At 37.9% G+C, this 15846-nt stretch overlaps 1 protein-coding gene across 9 annotated transcripts in view; it reads left to right on the top strand.

The window, feature by feature from the left end:
* The window catches only part of COL19A1 (collagen type XIX alpha 1 chain), a 212231-nt gene that overhangs the window by 72188 nt on the left and 124197 nt on the right, over positions 1-15846 (top strand). The gene's annotated exons all lie outside the window — the stretch shown is intronic.

Raw genomic sequence — 15846 nt, 5'->3', positions numbered from 1 at the left:
ACTGTGACCATGGCTCATCTGTAATTACTCACAGAAAAGTGAGGACAGAACATTTCTGTTTTTAGAAAACTAATTTCTGTCTTGTATGCTACTGTATTATTTGTTTTACACTGAAAAAGCAGCTCTAGCTAATAGTATTTGCTGCAGGTGTGCTCATTGTTTTTTTTAGAAAATGGGAATATATACAACTAAGGGAAGCCTATCCAGCTGGCAGGACAGGAAAGAGATGTTCTCTCATACCCAGCATACAGAGAGGTGGGGAAGATAGGCCCACTTGGCCTCTGTGAAAACACATAGTCCACAGCAGGTGCTGATACCAGGAGCTGAACTTCCTCATAGCTGCCCCACAGTAGAGGTGTTTTCTTGCTGTCGAGGTGTCAGGGGGACACCTGACCTAACCTGGTCCCCAACTCTTGCTGCTGCTCTTCTCAGATAAGTCTGTCCTGCACTTTTTTTAACACGTCAGCCTTGGAGAGGAAGCAGATTAAAGCAGAGTGTCTGCTACCTGTGCTCCCTGACAATTTGTTGAACTGCGAAGGCTGTGGATGCGCAGAAAAGAGCTCTTGTGCTGTCAGCAGACTGCTTGATAGAGCTTTGAGATAAAGACCACTGACCTTCAAGCAGAGACTTAGGAATAGCTGTGGCTAAAAAAGCTTATCAGCCTGCCTGCGTATTCAAGAAGGTAAGTTTCACTTCAGGATGTTACCCATTCACTTTGTCTGAATTAAGGCAGCTACACAGATTTAATGACTTAAGAGCAAGTCCACTAGACTAACATTCTATCATCATGACAGCCCTCACGAACATTAAGGAAACAGTGTGTTGCTGGAGACGATAATGATTTGCCCTCTTGTGGTTTTTTGTTGTTGTTTTTGTTCCGTTATTAACTGGAAGCCACTTAATATATAAATGAATGAAGTTTTCCAGAAAGGTGTTTTAGTTTATTGCACTGGTGACTTTGTGTTTGTTTTGTTTGCTTGTTGGTTTTCCAGTGGTATCAAACATCTTGATTAGCCTTCATCCCTAGGTTCTGTAAATTTAGGCTCTTGTTCATCACGTACTTCAAGTTTCTGTGCTTTCAGGGCTATAAAAACATATTCCTCTTTAAGGCAGCTGTTGCCATGATAAGTCCAGTTCATTTAGCCATTATCCAGTTTTCTAAGCACTGAAACAATTAAGAGTTTCACCACAGATGCAAAGTTTTGAATCTGTTAATGATAAGATATAAAATTATGAAACTCACTTTTATGGTATTTTTTCATGGTTTTTTAAACTTTATTTTTGTTAAAAAATGAGAGCTAGATATATGATATTAGAAAAGAGATGAATTAGCATCAGCAGCAAATTCATTATTTTAAGCATGGTAGAAAAGTGGAGAGCAGGCTGCAAAGATCTTCAAAAAACCTGGCAGTGTTGAGGAACTGAGTCATAATGCAGCATGTAAAACTCAGTGAAATTAGTAGTTAACTGATGGGGAGGAAAAACAAGCCAAAATTTATGTATTTCATATTGGACACTGGACTGGCTTTTATTGGTCATGAAAGTGATCTTGAAATTAGAGGTCAATGAAAACATAAGCTCACTGTTAAGTACTAGTCAAATAAACAAATGGAATTTAGTAAAGATTAGGAAGAGATTGAGGAACAAAAAAACCATCTTACATTCAGTGCTATTAATAAAACCATGTACATAAATCTGTGCATACAGTTCTGATTCTCATCTCAAAGTAGATTTAGTAGCCCTGAAAAGGTTTACAGGAGGCATCAAAAGTGATCAACAGCATTGGATATCTTCCAATTAAGGCATGAGAATGATGACTTCAGTTTGAAAATGGCATAATTGAGGTGAAAATTGCTGCATTCTATGCTCTGTAAAATTATGGGTGGAACAGAAAAGATTAATAGGTTGTTTTTTTTCATCCTCTTTCAGCATGAGAACTAGAACACTTAATTATTTGGTAGCAAGTTTGGAAAGAATAGAAAGGGATTATTCTTCATATAACATGATTAAAGTTGGAGCTCTGCAGCAGGACTGAAATCATTTGAAAGTCGATTAAAGTTGGTAAAATAAATATCCCCGGAGGGTGTCAAACAGACACCACTACTTCTCTGAAAGTTCTAGGCTTCAAATTGCTGAAGTCTGGGAAACTCCCTGGAGAAGTCTCTGTGTTGTTATACTTTTCTGTAGGCTTCTGTTGTTGCCACAATTGTAGACAAATGCTTGAACAGAGAAACTTTTGATTTGATCCAGCTAGACAGCTTTTATCTTACTGTGCTCCCACACGTGAAATAGTGGGAAGGGATATTGTAAAACAGTAGATTGATTGTGATTGATCTGTAATGAAGTTGTGTTTTTTCTCGTCTCTTTCTGTTGCTCCTTCTTTGTTGTCTTTCTTTAAAATTACCAAGCAACGTTGCTTTTGCAGTACAAGTTATTGCTATGGTTTAACCTGGCAGGCAGTTGAGCACCACAAAGTCATTCTCTCACTTCCCCCTCCCAGTGAGATGGGGGAGAGAACTGGGGGGAAAAAGTAACAAACTAGAACTCATGGGTTGAGATTAAAACTGTTTACTAAAATAGAAAAGAAGGGAAAAATTAATAGTAATGGATAATAGTAATATACATATACATATACAAACAAGTGATGTGCGGTGCAATTGCTCATCTCCTGATAGCTGATGCCCAGCTAGTGCCCAGGCAATAGCTACCTGCCCAGCCAACTCCCTACAGCTTTTCAAGTTTTTTCACATGAAGTCATATGGAATTTCCCTTTGCCCACCTTAGATCAGCTGTCCTGGTTCTGCCCCCTCTCACCTTCTTGTGCCTCCTCATCCCTTCTCGCTGGCAAGACAGTACAAGAAGCTGAGAGGCTGAAGTATCCTTGGCTCTGTGAAGCCACTGCTCAGCAACAGCTAAAACATCAATGTGTTATCAACTTTGGTTTTTTTCCTAAAGTCAAAACATAGCATCTTACTAGACACTGTGAAGAAAAATCAACTCCATCCCAACTGAAATAGAACAGTTATTATGGCAGTTTCCATGGTTAATACTGTTTGGGTGTTTGGGGTTTTTTTCTTTCTTAGCACCTCATAGAGTCACAGTCAGGCCAAATCCAAAAGCTCCTGTTTGTTTACATGAGGCTCAGCACTGGGGTTATGTTTAATATTGAGACAGTGTACTTTTTTCTTCTTGAACAGTATGACACTTTGAATCCAGATTACAGCAAAGCCATATTGTTGTTGCAAGTCAGAAATGAACTTCTGTGGAATCTGAAACTGACAAGGCCAAAAGCTGTTTTAAAATATATTTATTTTGTATATGCATGGCTAGATAAAGAAACTGAGACACAGATGACCAGGTTATGTTAGCCTGAGCTGTGATCTCTGCGCAGAGTAATATAGTATGTTATTATTAGCTCCTTCCTGGAGGTAGAGTCACTTTATTTTCCTGGTATTGTGGCTGGTGTTCACACGCTCTCTCTCAGCTGATGTACTAAGAGCTTTTTGAATTTGTGTCTGTTATTTTTGAGCTCCTTTTTTTCTGGGATGTTCTGGATGCTGGGAATATATGTAGACTCAAAAACACCTAAACAAAGTAAAGAAAGAAATATCCTCTGAGATTTCTGTCCAGAGGCATCTCCTATGTTTCTCTAAGTAGAGGTGCAGATTTGGAATGCTGAAGGAACATTCTCAGGAATTAGCACTGATTATCCTTTTTGTACACCCCTCAGTACATGTTTTCTGTTGACAGAGGTGTGATTTTGTTTTACTGTAGCCATTTTTATGTTTGAGGGGAAAAAAAAAATTATATGGCTGTTTTATATGTAAATGCTGCTTGATGCTTCAGAGAGAAAAGGGCACTCAAAACTATCCATTGCAGTATTGCATTGTTCATACTTCCTTCCAAAAGGAAAGGTTCAGAGAATAAATACATGGCAGATCTTAATCTTGCTGCTTAATTCGTTTGTCCTATTTTGGAAATCTACCTTAGACTGATATAAACTGGAAGGCCTATTTTGGTAGAAATGATTAGCTCAAATCCACCCATCATAGTAGCACTGTCTAAAGTTAGTATAATTCAATGAACTTTATTACGTGCTAGGGAAATGCTCCATGGTCATATGCTGCACTTTAAAAAATCTACATTTGCAGATTTTCCAGGCAAGTCTGTAAGACTTTCTTTGTATACATGCCCTGAACCTTAAAGGATCTGAGGCACGAAAATAGACTCATGTATCTTCAGTCTCTCTTCTAGTGCCATGTTTGACTTTGTCATTTGCAAAACAGATTATAGCTGACAATAATTTGCAGGTGGCCCTTCAGACAACCAGAATAATTTCCTATTTGCCTGAATGCTGCAGTAGTTTTGAAGAAGTTGGACTGTTGATATATAATAATATATATATAATAATTGCAGATCTAATTGGCATGGACTGCTAGGAGGTTCTGCCATTTGAGAGGTTGGACCTGCTGGGGATTAGCACAGAGAACAAAGTTTAAGTCTCAATGACTTCAGAGTGGAGTAAGAATAACATTAATATCTCTTTTCTGAAGAAAACAGGTGTCTGTTCAAGCAGTTATGCAATTTTGCTGTTTATTTTTTTAAATGTAGTTTTTTGTAACCTGCCAAATTGAAAAGCAGGTTTCCCCTTGGCTGACAGCATCCCACATCACAACACGCCTGTCATGTCACCTGCCTTCAGGGTAGAAACAGTCAGCCTGACAGGGATGATGCCTAGCCTAGAGACTCAAGGATCAAATGCAATCCCTGGAGAGTCCTACCTCAGGCCCCCAAAATCACAACACAGTAGATCACAGACATCATAAATACGACTCACTTTTTGATGTGAAACTACCTCATTTCTTCTTCCCTGTCCATTTTTAGGGAACTTTCCGAAGATATATTCTTGAAATAGCAGCTCTTACTTATTGAGGGCAACAGAAGAAATTCTTAAAAGCATCAGGGGAGAGAGTTCTGTGGTGTTAGTTTACAGTCCCAAAAAGTAAGAGGGCAATAGTCCTCCTATGGAAAATGGCTTTATTTGTAGGCTACCAGGAGGTATGGAATATGTTTCTGTGACTCCCCTTCCTGCTGCCAGGACTGATTTGCTGCTTGGTCTCCTGGGGAAAATTCTTCAGTGGATCTGTCTGATCATGATATAAAAGAAGTGGATTGTAGCGGTAAATCAGAATCACTGTGTGTGTGTGAAACTCTTATGCCTTGTCTGGTTTGAAGATGTTCAACAAAGTCTACAAACACATGTCAGGGAAGAAGTGTTAGAGTACTTTATTCTTTGGCAATTAGCAAATGAAATTTTCTTTGGATATAGTTCTGAAGCTATTAAGTACAATTGGATTGCAGCCAGAGTGCTGGCTCCATGACCTGAGTGTAAATGTTCTGAAGTTAAATCTGTCCCTGTGAGGTGATTGGAGTGCTCTAAGATGTTGGATGACAATTGTTTATCTGATTCACATCAGGTTCCACAAATTAAGCAACCCTGGTCTAGCAGTTAGACTAACCTCATTAAAACAAGAAGTACTAGCTCTGCTGTTAAGAATGGTCTTTGTGCACCATCTGTGTTTGTTGGGTCTCACCACTGATGTAATCTGAGTAATGCTGATGTGTTCTAGAAAATAATCCAATTAACAAGCAAACAAACAAAAAAAACCCAACACTGGTTACTTTTCTAGTGTTCATGTCATACTGAAACTGTGAAAGAACTCTCCTGCTGGTAAGACTGACAGGCTTCTCCTAAACTTCAGTGATGTTTTTTTCTTACCTACAAACATATTGCATTTGGGCAGGATCTTTCCATAGCATGTACTGGAGGATGGATAGAGATAGGCATGATCAACTTTACTGCTACACTTCTTTGTGTTGGAAAAGTACAGGTTTAGTCTCCCTCCTCTTCCATTTCAGCAGATGAGCAGACTGCACTGAGCACATTTGTGTGTGTGTGTCGAATGCTCCTTTTATCTTCTGTCATAAATTTCCAAATAACTTAAAGAGGTGTATGCTTTGAACCACGATCAGCAGATGAAGTATTCAAGCCTTAAAAAAAAAAAAAAAAAAAAAAAGGCAGTGAAGCAGTCCTGAGAGAGAGATTGGATTGCCACCATGGAGTGTACTCTGAGACAGTGTCCTTTGGGAGGTATGTATGTTATAGCTCCTGCTAGGCAAAAAGCTCTTAGACTTCTGAGAAGTGCTGATGGCAGCATGTCACAAAGGATTTAAGCTGCTGAAGATAAGTAATTGGCTCTATTCTTGACCATTCCATATTTGCCTGTCTATTTCTATTATGAAAATACTTTTCCTTCTTTCTCAGACACTGCATTCTGAAGAATAAAACTGAAGTATCCAAAAATGTAATTCAGGGCATTCAGGTGACTTACCAAACTGAAGTATGTTTTTGCTTGCTCCTCTTTTGCCAAGTTTCTATAGTAATTGCTTTTTTTTTTTTTTTGTATAGGTGTTGGTGATTTTATACCTATGTTTGTTAAACTACATTTTTTGAAATACATGCGACTTTACTTATTTTTAACAACTGACATTTCAATGGCTTATCTTTACTTTTGTGTTGTTTCTTGTTATTGTAGTTGCTTGGTTTTGTTTTGTGGTTTTTCTTTGACACTATTTTTTCCAATCTAGTTTATGAACAGACATTCTAAAATATTTAATATTTTGTGTAAGCTCTTCAAAATAGCTGGTTTTGCACACTAAGCCTGTAGAAGCAGTGAAATATTCAATATGCTGTGCCTTTGATTCTGCACTATGTGGGTACTCCCACAGTATACTAGTAAAATAAACAGTTTAGACAGACTAAAAGGAGAAAGAAATGCTTATATGAATAAAAACAGTGTTTATCATCACACAATTTAAATTTATATTCAAAGTCAGACCACAGAAAAGAACTAAAAGTACATTTCAAGAGCTTCACCAACTACATAAGTGAGAGTCTTGAAGATGAGATTTGATTCACATGAAACCGTGCAGTAAGCATCTACAAAATAATTGTTTTTTTTTTTATGCTTGCATGTATTTGTGATGATGACCAACAGTAATATACAAACTTACATATTTTATGATCTAGAAGACAACAGGACTAGAACATATAATGTTTGCAATTTTTTTTCTCGTTTAATGGGCTTGCATGTTCATGATTTCAGTTTTCTCAAGTTCACTAACAATGTGCTGTCTTCACTTTTAACTGACCCTGAAATGAAACGCTGATCATTTCATTCCTGTAATTTTTTTTTAAATTTTTTTGTAATAATTCTTTGAACATCCTTTTGGAGCGTGTTAATAAGGGCATTATACAAAATTCCTCTTGTACACTGGACACTTGTTAAATGTACATCCAAATCAAATTCTGTCATCATGAAGATCCATGTGACCATTCACCTGTGTGTCCCATTGTTCCACCTAGATTCTGTCCAGAATTTTCCAAGGCTTTTGACTTTGTGAAAGAGTCATGGATATGATGCCATTTCAGCATATGCTCCCAGAGCATCTCACTCATGCAAGCATGCAAATCTAAAGAGACATTGGTGTTGAGCATTCAGTAAAACAATCTTTTCCTTGCAGCTGTCTTGAAAGATCTCTAGACAGAGTGTCTTCCACGGTTCATGTGCTGTATAGATTCTTGACCAAGGTTAGGATATTTCCAGAGTAGCTCGTCAGCATCCCTGAGAAAGCTTACAGTCGTACTCAATTTGTCTCTCAGTTATTCAGTGTCATCTAATTTCTAAGCTCTTTTTGGTGCTAATCATTTAATTTTTAGACCAGGTATGGTGACAAATTTTACCACTTAGCCTTTGAAAAATCCTTTTGCTACTTTATTCTGCAGTCTCCAGCAGAGTGAAGAGTATTATAACTACTATAGAAAGCAGTTTCTGAAAACAGGAACATTTTCAAAATAGGAGGAGTTTCACGAGCTCTAATAGATAAAGCTGAAACAACATTTAGATAGAAAACAAGATGGCAATTTTATAAAATGAGTTAAAGGGGAAATATTTAAAAAAAAAGAAAGAAAGAAAGAAAGAAACTTTATTATCACTATATTAAAGCTTTGAGTTTTGAGAACTGCTGGCAACCAGAAAGCAGGCAACTGAATCTCATGTATTGCAATGGCAAATTTGGTATGTGTTCCTTTTGTGATTTCAGTGATATCTTTGTCTATATTTAATGCACACCTGATTTTAAGACACGGACATATGTGAAAAGAATAGCTCCCTATAGATATCTGATGCATGAATAGGTTCTCTGAAAATCACACTTCAGACCATTGCGTTTTCCAGGATTTGTTTCACTGCTTCAGCGTCTGTGTTTCTTTCTTGCCTGCTCTGCTCTCTCTTTAACATTACAAGGATGTGTTTTGAATAGCCTTTGATCATAAATTTGATTCCAGAGCGCTGTCTGCTGTGCTGACTGATTTTGCCTTATTAGGTGATTTTTGCAGTTCCCAGCTCCAGGAACTGTTGAGCTCCCCAGTTTTTTAGTTGCCGCAGTTTAGAAGCAGCGGCACGGCCTGGTTCTCGGTGGAGGGTGAGGCTTCCCTGCTTACTCAATTGCTGCTTCCATTCTGGATGGAACAGTGCTAGAGACTGTACTCAGGTGTGCAGCCTTGGTGAGCACATTTATCATTGAAGAATCGTTTCTTGAGGAGAAAGGTTCTTTAGCTAAGCCTTCTGCCCTCTATCTTCTGCTCTCTCATAGTTTCTCTCAGAATTAGGCTGGTCTCGGTAGGACAAAAGTACAAATGTATTTTGGAAACCAGATGCTTATGCTTGCGTTGCTTAGCATCAAAGCGATAGGCCCACGTCACTGTGGTGAGATAAGAGGATAGGGGTGAGGGGGCCCTCTGATATTTGAAGGGAAATGATTATAAGCAGAGAAATGCAGCCAGCTGCATGGTCTCTGCACGCAGTGACTGCTATTGTTACATGAGGTGTGGCCAAAGAAACCAAAGGTCACCATCCATTTTGTAGGGGTCTGGGCTGCTGGGAGCAATAGGGCCTGTGGCATGCTGCCACGTAGAAGAGGCTTTTGTTAGTTTGTTACATAACATGGAAGTAAAAAATAATGCAGTTGTTAAATAATGCGGTGATTAAATACAGCTCTTTGTGCCTTAATCAGAGATTCATGAATACAGCAGCTTTGAATCTTCTTGGCTCTGGTATTATTAACTGCATTTGAAAAGCCTGAGTCAGGGCCTTGTAGGTTTGAAATGGGGGGATGGTTTGAGGATTTTTCTTCCATTGTTTCTTAAAATATATTTAATGGGCTCTTTTGTGAGGTTTCTGTAGCATAAGGTGTTACATTTTCATGATATTCTTTTCATTCAGATCCACGTAGAAATTTGAAATTTTAAAACTATTATTGTTGTTTGTTTACATCTCATAAATAATAAAGAATTAAGACTGTAGGACAAATACCAGTTATTTCATGACCTAAACTCACAAACATTGGCAGCAGAGTATTGTAGGAGACTAATTGGGCAGGAAAGAACTTTCTCTCTGACCTGCAGTGCTGTACAACTTTTCTGACATGTGTTGCTTGGTTGTTTTTATTTCCATTTGAGGAATTAGTGAAGTTCACCAAATATAACATTTTAAACACAATGAATTATTGGTCTATATTAATTAGGACAACTTAGAAATAAGTAACTTATGTTAATGTAGTTTATATATCAAAGTATAATCTCCCTGATTACCAACTGTTACAAGTAGTGCATTAAATTTAAAAACATAACTAAAAATTGCTAATCTCATGTAGTAGAAAATTTATATGTAGTACAAATTTTATGGGGATAATACATGGTTAGTTCCAAAAATAATGCCTTCTATTCACTTCTGTGACAACTATAACAGAGCACAATAACACTATTTCATAGAGAAAATTCTCAGCTAGAAAATGCTATTTTTCAATGTAGTCACCACTATTAGTGAATCTGTGTGGATGAGCTGATTGAGATGCTCTTCATTTCATGGTGACAGCTGTGCATGGCTGACTTGAACATGGTTTGTCTTTCGTGTCGCGGTCCCACTGCTGAATCACACCACCCGCCACCTCCCTGTTCTCTCGCTCACTGTTTTGACTCCATAAATTTTAAGCAAACATCAATGAATGTCAAGGGGTGCAATTTTTTCTGCATGATGGAATTCAGTGAGACTTCTTTGTTTCATTTGCTCTTCTGTGTCAGACACCACTTTGTCAGACTGCCCCTCTGCTACCATCTGTCACATGGCAACAATATGTAATGAAATATTGTTGGGAAGATTCAACCTCTGCTGCTATAATCTGCCTCTGATGTTGTGGACCAACATAATAAAATAGGACGCATTATTTCAGAGTGACCCTTATAGATAGTGTTGTTTGCTATTATAACTAGTGACTATTAACTCTTCTTTGACTTTTTTTTTTTTTTTTTTTTTTTTGTGAGAAAGGTAAATTAGTCATATAACTATTTTGAATCCAGCTCAGATGTGAAATTTTAACATCAACAGATATACTTACCCCCAAAAAACTTAGAAGTTACAATGTAAATTTTATATTCCAGATTCAGTGTATGTTGCTCTTCTTCATTCCCTGCTGGATAGGCAAGCTCTTCATACAGCAAAATCATTTGCGGGGACAGGAGAACAGGATGTACTTCTTAAATTCCCATCGCTAACCAATCTTTATCAACACCCAAGATTCATGCTGTGTGTTTCACGTCTGAATCGATCAAATCAACGTGACGTGCTGAGGCTGCGCCAAGTCATGTCTAATCAGCAGTCAGCACTGTTGCTCTGGCATGAGGTTCCCAAAAATAGAAACGTAAGAAGTCAAACAAGTAAGTGGAAGGGCACTAAGAGAAAAAGTGCTGCTAATTCCACTGTTGACTTTCTGGCTAATGGATTCTTGTTCCCAGGCTGTGCTAAGTAAAGCAACTGGCGCAGGGTGTGTTTCTGCAGCTGGCTCGGCAGTGACACACGTAGCCCAGCTGGCTGACAGGTGTTTGATTCGTGTTTAACAAGTACCTCACACAGGATGGATATTTTTCATGAGAATCTAGTCAGCTGATGCTTTTTGTTAAGAATTTACACCCCTTACACTGTTCTGTCTTTTGGAATGGCAGTTCCGTTTTTCTTTGCAAATGATGGCAGTACTGCTTTAGTTCATCAAAAGAAGGCATCTGCCTCGGAAACCAAATGGGGGGAAAGCTAACTTTATTAGCTGTAACCTGCTACCTTTACATGTGGAAGATACACGTTTTCTTTATAGCTATTGGCAATAAAATCTCCAGAAATGTTTATTTAGCTGTACATTTGTTACACTGAAAATTCTGTTAAAGAGAAGGTATGAAAGAAGAATGCCAGACTTGCAGAGCATGGCTGTTACACACTGTGTTTATGTCTCTTCCCTTAACATGAGAAAGTCTTGGGACTTTCTTGTACAGTGTTGCACGAGCCTGGAGTAAGAGAAATTCCTTGTCTAGAAGGGCATACACTAATGAAAGAGACAAACAAGACTTTAAAGGAAGAGCAAAGGTCGGAAAGTACTTAACAGATGGGAATGAAAAGTGTACAATGCCATTTCTTATCTATTTTATTATAAGCTACATAACAGGACTCTGTGTAACTGAGGAGAGATTGATTCTTTTGTTGTTGTTGTTGTTTTTAATTTGCTTTACGGTGTTTTGATTTTTTTATAACAGTTAGTGGAAGAAACGGTGATCTTTGTGACACTTTTTAATTGCTGTCTTGATAACAAGCAACTTTTCTAGCTAAACCAACACTGGAAATAGAATATCAGGAAGTTATTATAAATCATTTTTGATTATATGAACTCTCAGAATCTTAGGCAGTAGGATGTGTAATGTAATATTGATTATGACCAGTTTGTTGTGGTTTGTTTTGCTTGTATTTTTCTTCATGCAGTTTTCTTTTCTAGTATCCAGTCCTTGTGGTGGAAGATGGAACTTCAGGAGTTGTTAATAAAAATACAAAAATACTGGCTCTTTGCACTGATGAGGCTTTAATGCCAGTGTTGTGAAATAGCTAGGAGAAATATCACACTGTAGAATATTGTGTGCTGGCAGTACTTCTGAACTTCAGAAGAATGGGGAAGGAATGTAGTGGGTGAAGTGACTGTCCAAGTAATGTTGGTCCTCTAAATAAACAATGTGTTTTAGTGAAGGAATGATTAAAAACTCCTCATGCAAAGAACTCATATCCTTTGAGTGGCCTGTCAGGCATCCAAGGGGTAGGGTTGGGTTAATAAGCATCCCAGCAATCAACATTTTGGAAGGAGAACCAACAACTTTACTAGGCTAAGCTGCTACTGTTCCCTACGGAGATGTAAACTGATAGCAGGAAGGCATACCTGGACTTATCTTTAGGAAGCAGCTCCCTGGAGCTCCTATGCTGAAATTAGGTTGGTTGATACCTGGATTCACAGATGGGTAAACAAACTGCTGGAATTCCAAATTGGCTGTAAAACCTCTTAGCCCAAATACCAGTCCATCTCCACAATATATTAAATGTCAAAAGGGGAGAGATTTCTTAAGAAAATATTGCACTTCTGAGTGTAAGTGGAAAGATGGAAGGCGTGACTTGAACTGCTTTACTTGTCAGTAGTGTCAGGATGTGTGTAGCTACACAGGCACACCAGCGTTGTTTTTCAGAACAAACACTGATCTGAGTTAACATCTAAATTTTGGTCTATATGCTGTTTATTTTTGATCCTTCTTAAATCCATAGCTTTGTGCTGCTTTTTTTGCATTTCATAGCTGTATTTTTAGATGTCAGTCTTAATTGTGGTTCATGGTCTGTGAGATAGGCCTGAATTACTATTAACTGACGTTTGTACCTGCTCAGAATCTGTCTTCTGAATCTTCAGGTTATGGAAATGAGTATTAAATTTCCTGCAGTAAAAACAGTCTCTGATATTTAAGAGGTTGACTAATGTAGTTTAACTTCCTAATATAAACTCAGTGCACCAGTTATTATAGTATATATAATAGTCATAATAAATTTTATTTTAAAAACAGCTCAGTGATTCATTAATATTGGAGAATGCATTTTATCTGACACTTAACATTATTGCATTTCAAATATTACTTCAGCAAGGTCAATTAGGTGGATTTCCAGTTCTTTTGAAAATTTAATAGGGTTTAGATTTGTTTTAAGACTGTGCTATGGCTGAGTTAACAATAAATCAATAGCTGTTGTGGAAGTCCAGGCAATTTTTCTTTTGGCTGACACACTGTAAAGGAAAAAATGTAGTTATAAAATCAATCAGTTGTCCATGAGTATAAGATCACTTCATTTTTTTTTTTTTCTATTGTCTTGTTTCAGATGATCAAAGTATCTGGCGGCCTGGACTTAATTATCTGTACTGTTTGTCTGTCTGACCTTATGAATCTTTCAGAACCTTCTACAGACAGAAACCCATTTGGTTATTCTCAGTACTCCACAGAAATTTTTTTTCGTGCTTTTTATCAGCAATTTCTTCATGCTGTCTATATGATGTCACAGGTCAACTGAGCTGGATTGTTATCAAGACCACGTTCCATTCATGCATTTTTAAATAACGATGTGAAAATATATTGAACAATACCCACTTTTATCAGTCATAAATCACAGTGTGCTTTTGACCCTTCTTACCTAAGAAATGTAACAGTGATTGGTTTGGAAAAGGTGCTAGTTGGGTTATTAGATGCAGTCTGAAAAGTAGATAAATAAAAATGGTAAAAACCCGTCAGGCTTTAGAACACAGTGAGGCAGGATGAGGAGAAGCTGCGCTATTCTGCTGCTCTTTGCCACTGTGTGGAACTTCCCACTGATTTGTAATGCTCCACTATCACCTCCTCAGAAGGCACTGCAGATACCAAGGAATTTCATACTAAAAATACTGTAGGAGAGAGGGAAGGAGAATAAGACATTAATCAGCTGTTGGAAGTTGCACAGAACTGTGGCACAGCTGGGAACTAAATGTAAACCACCCGAGGTCCTGGTTGTATACTGGTAATGCATTCTACCTTCATTTTTCTCCTCTATTTTATTGTTAAGTTCCTTGCATTCCACGTCTGTCCCTGATATCAGTGGCATTTAGGAATGGGGACTGGTAGCCTGTCTTCAAGGCTGAGGAGTCAGTTCTTCATGGGGAATGTCAAGAAGATAAAGGCAGCTGTCACTTCTCTAAGGATGTGTGATGGTAGTGAATATCACTTGTATTTGTCAAAAGCATAAAGGGCATCTACAGTTGATTCTGCTTCAGATGATATTTCTGTTGATGGTATAAAAGCCTCTCCTTGACATAGGTTTTAGACAGTTTCTTATCAATTTCTTAAATAAAAGGAAAGGCAATGTACAGGCCTACTTATTTCCTACATTACGATGCATTGAAATAAGTGGGATAGTCCTTTTGTCTCCGTATTTTCAGAACTCTGAATTCTTGTGTGTGAAAACAATTTATGGAGCAAAGAAACCTCTGACTTGGACAATTTATTTGAAAAATATGCATGCTTTATGTATTTAAATATAGACATTGTGGGAGTCATATACTTTCAGCACATGCTAATAGAAAATTAAAAAGGAAATAAAGCCAATTTGAGTGTTCAGTCTGGAGTAAGGAGCCCCGTGATCATATTTTCTGGAGCTCTGAGCTTGCCTCTACCTGTGCACATTTATTAGTTTGTGTGCCAAGAACTGAGGCCTAAATTTTTAATGTCTAATTTTCAGTACGTTAATTTCTAGGTGCCTGAAAGGCTAGATGTCAGACTTGTCCCAAAGACAGGAAGGGCTGGAAATGAGGGAAATTAATGCCTCAGGTTATGTCATTCTAATAGGGCTGTTTTCATTTGGCCATCTCTTGAGCAGCTGCATAGAAAAGCCAGAGGAGCCCTGCTCACTGGGCGATAAGGGTGCACAAGCCCTCTGACCAGCCCTCACTCCCTTGGCCAAACTGTGGAACACCTGCCATGCTGAAATTGCTGAGGAAGCAGAACAGAGGAAAGGAAATGAATCATCTGAGCCCCTTCTTCGTGAGATTATTTTAAGGGAGAATCTTACGCTTGTTCACTTGGATTCAGTTTGCATGAAGGAAAAATGGGCCTTTCATTAGGGCCTTTGCAGCCTATCAGTGCTTAGCATTTGTTAGTTCAGAAGGGGCCAAGCAGGAACAAAAGGATCAGTAGATGCAGTGAAACCAAGGTGTCATAATATTTAGCACAAGCTTCCTGATGTAACCATTCCTGAAGTTTCACAGTGTGACTCCTGCATATATCAACTGAGTATGTTTTTAAATAATTAATATTTTATCAGGTGATTCTAACCATTAACATGAGCCTGCTTAGAGAAACAAGGAAATATTCCAGTAGGTTAAGGAACCTGTCATCTAATGGAGTATAATTGGTGTGGAATTGTTCATTTATTAAAGGGAAAAGTCTGACCCTGTTGGTGGCTCTTGACTCGCTCTGTACTTGTTACGAGGGGAAGGATGTTGATAGAGCCTTGTGATAGTACATTGTTGAACATTCCGCTCCATTTCTGCAATACTAAAAATAGTTGTCCTCATTTTAAAACACCAGACTATTAGATTATTCCAAGGGTCGGGCATACTCAGGGTAATGGAAGGTGCATACATATAAATTATCAGAAGAGTGAGTACCAATTAACCATCCTGATTTTACTTCTATTAAGATTATTTCCTTGCTAGTAACTCTGAGGTAGCAAGTTTATTATGTAAATCAAACTCCTTGCAGTGCCCCAGTAATTGTAAAAGAAAAACTGCTTATTCCTCCTGCTAAGGAAATATCTGCCTGTTTTCTTTTTTTATTTTATTTTAGCAAAACCCTGTGTG

Source organism: Phasianus colchicus, chromosome 2 (genome assembly GCF_987193195.1).
Source record: "Phasianus colchicus chromosome 2, bPhaCol1.hap1.1, whole genome shotgun sequence".
Taxonomy (NCBI): domain Eukaryota; kingdom Metazoa; phylum Chordata; class Aves; order Galliformes; family Phasianidae; genus Phasianus; species Phasianus colchicus.
This window is presented reverse-complemented; position numbering and strand designations above follow the sequence as displayed.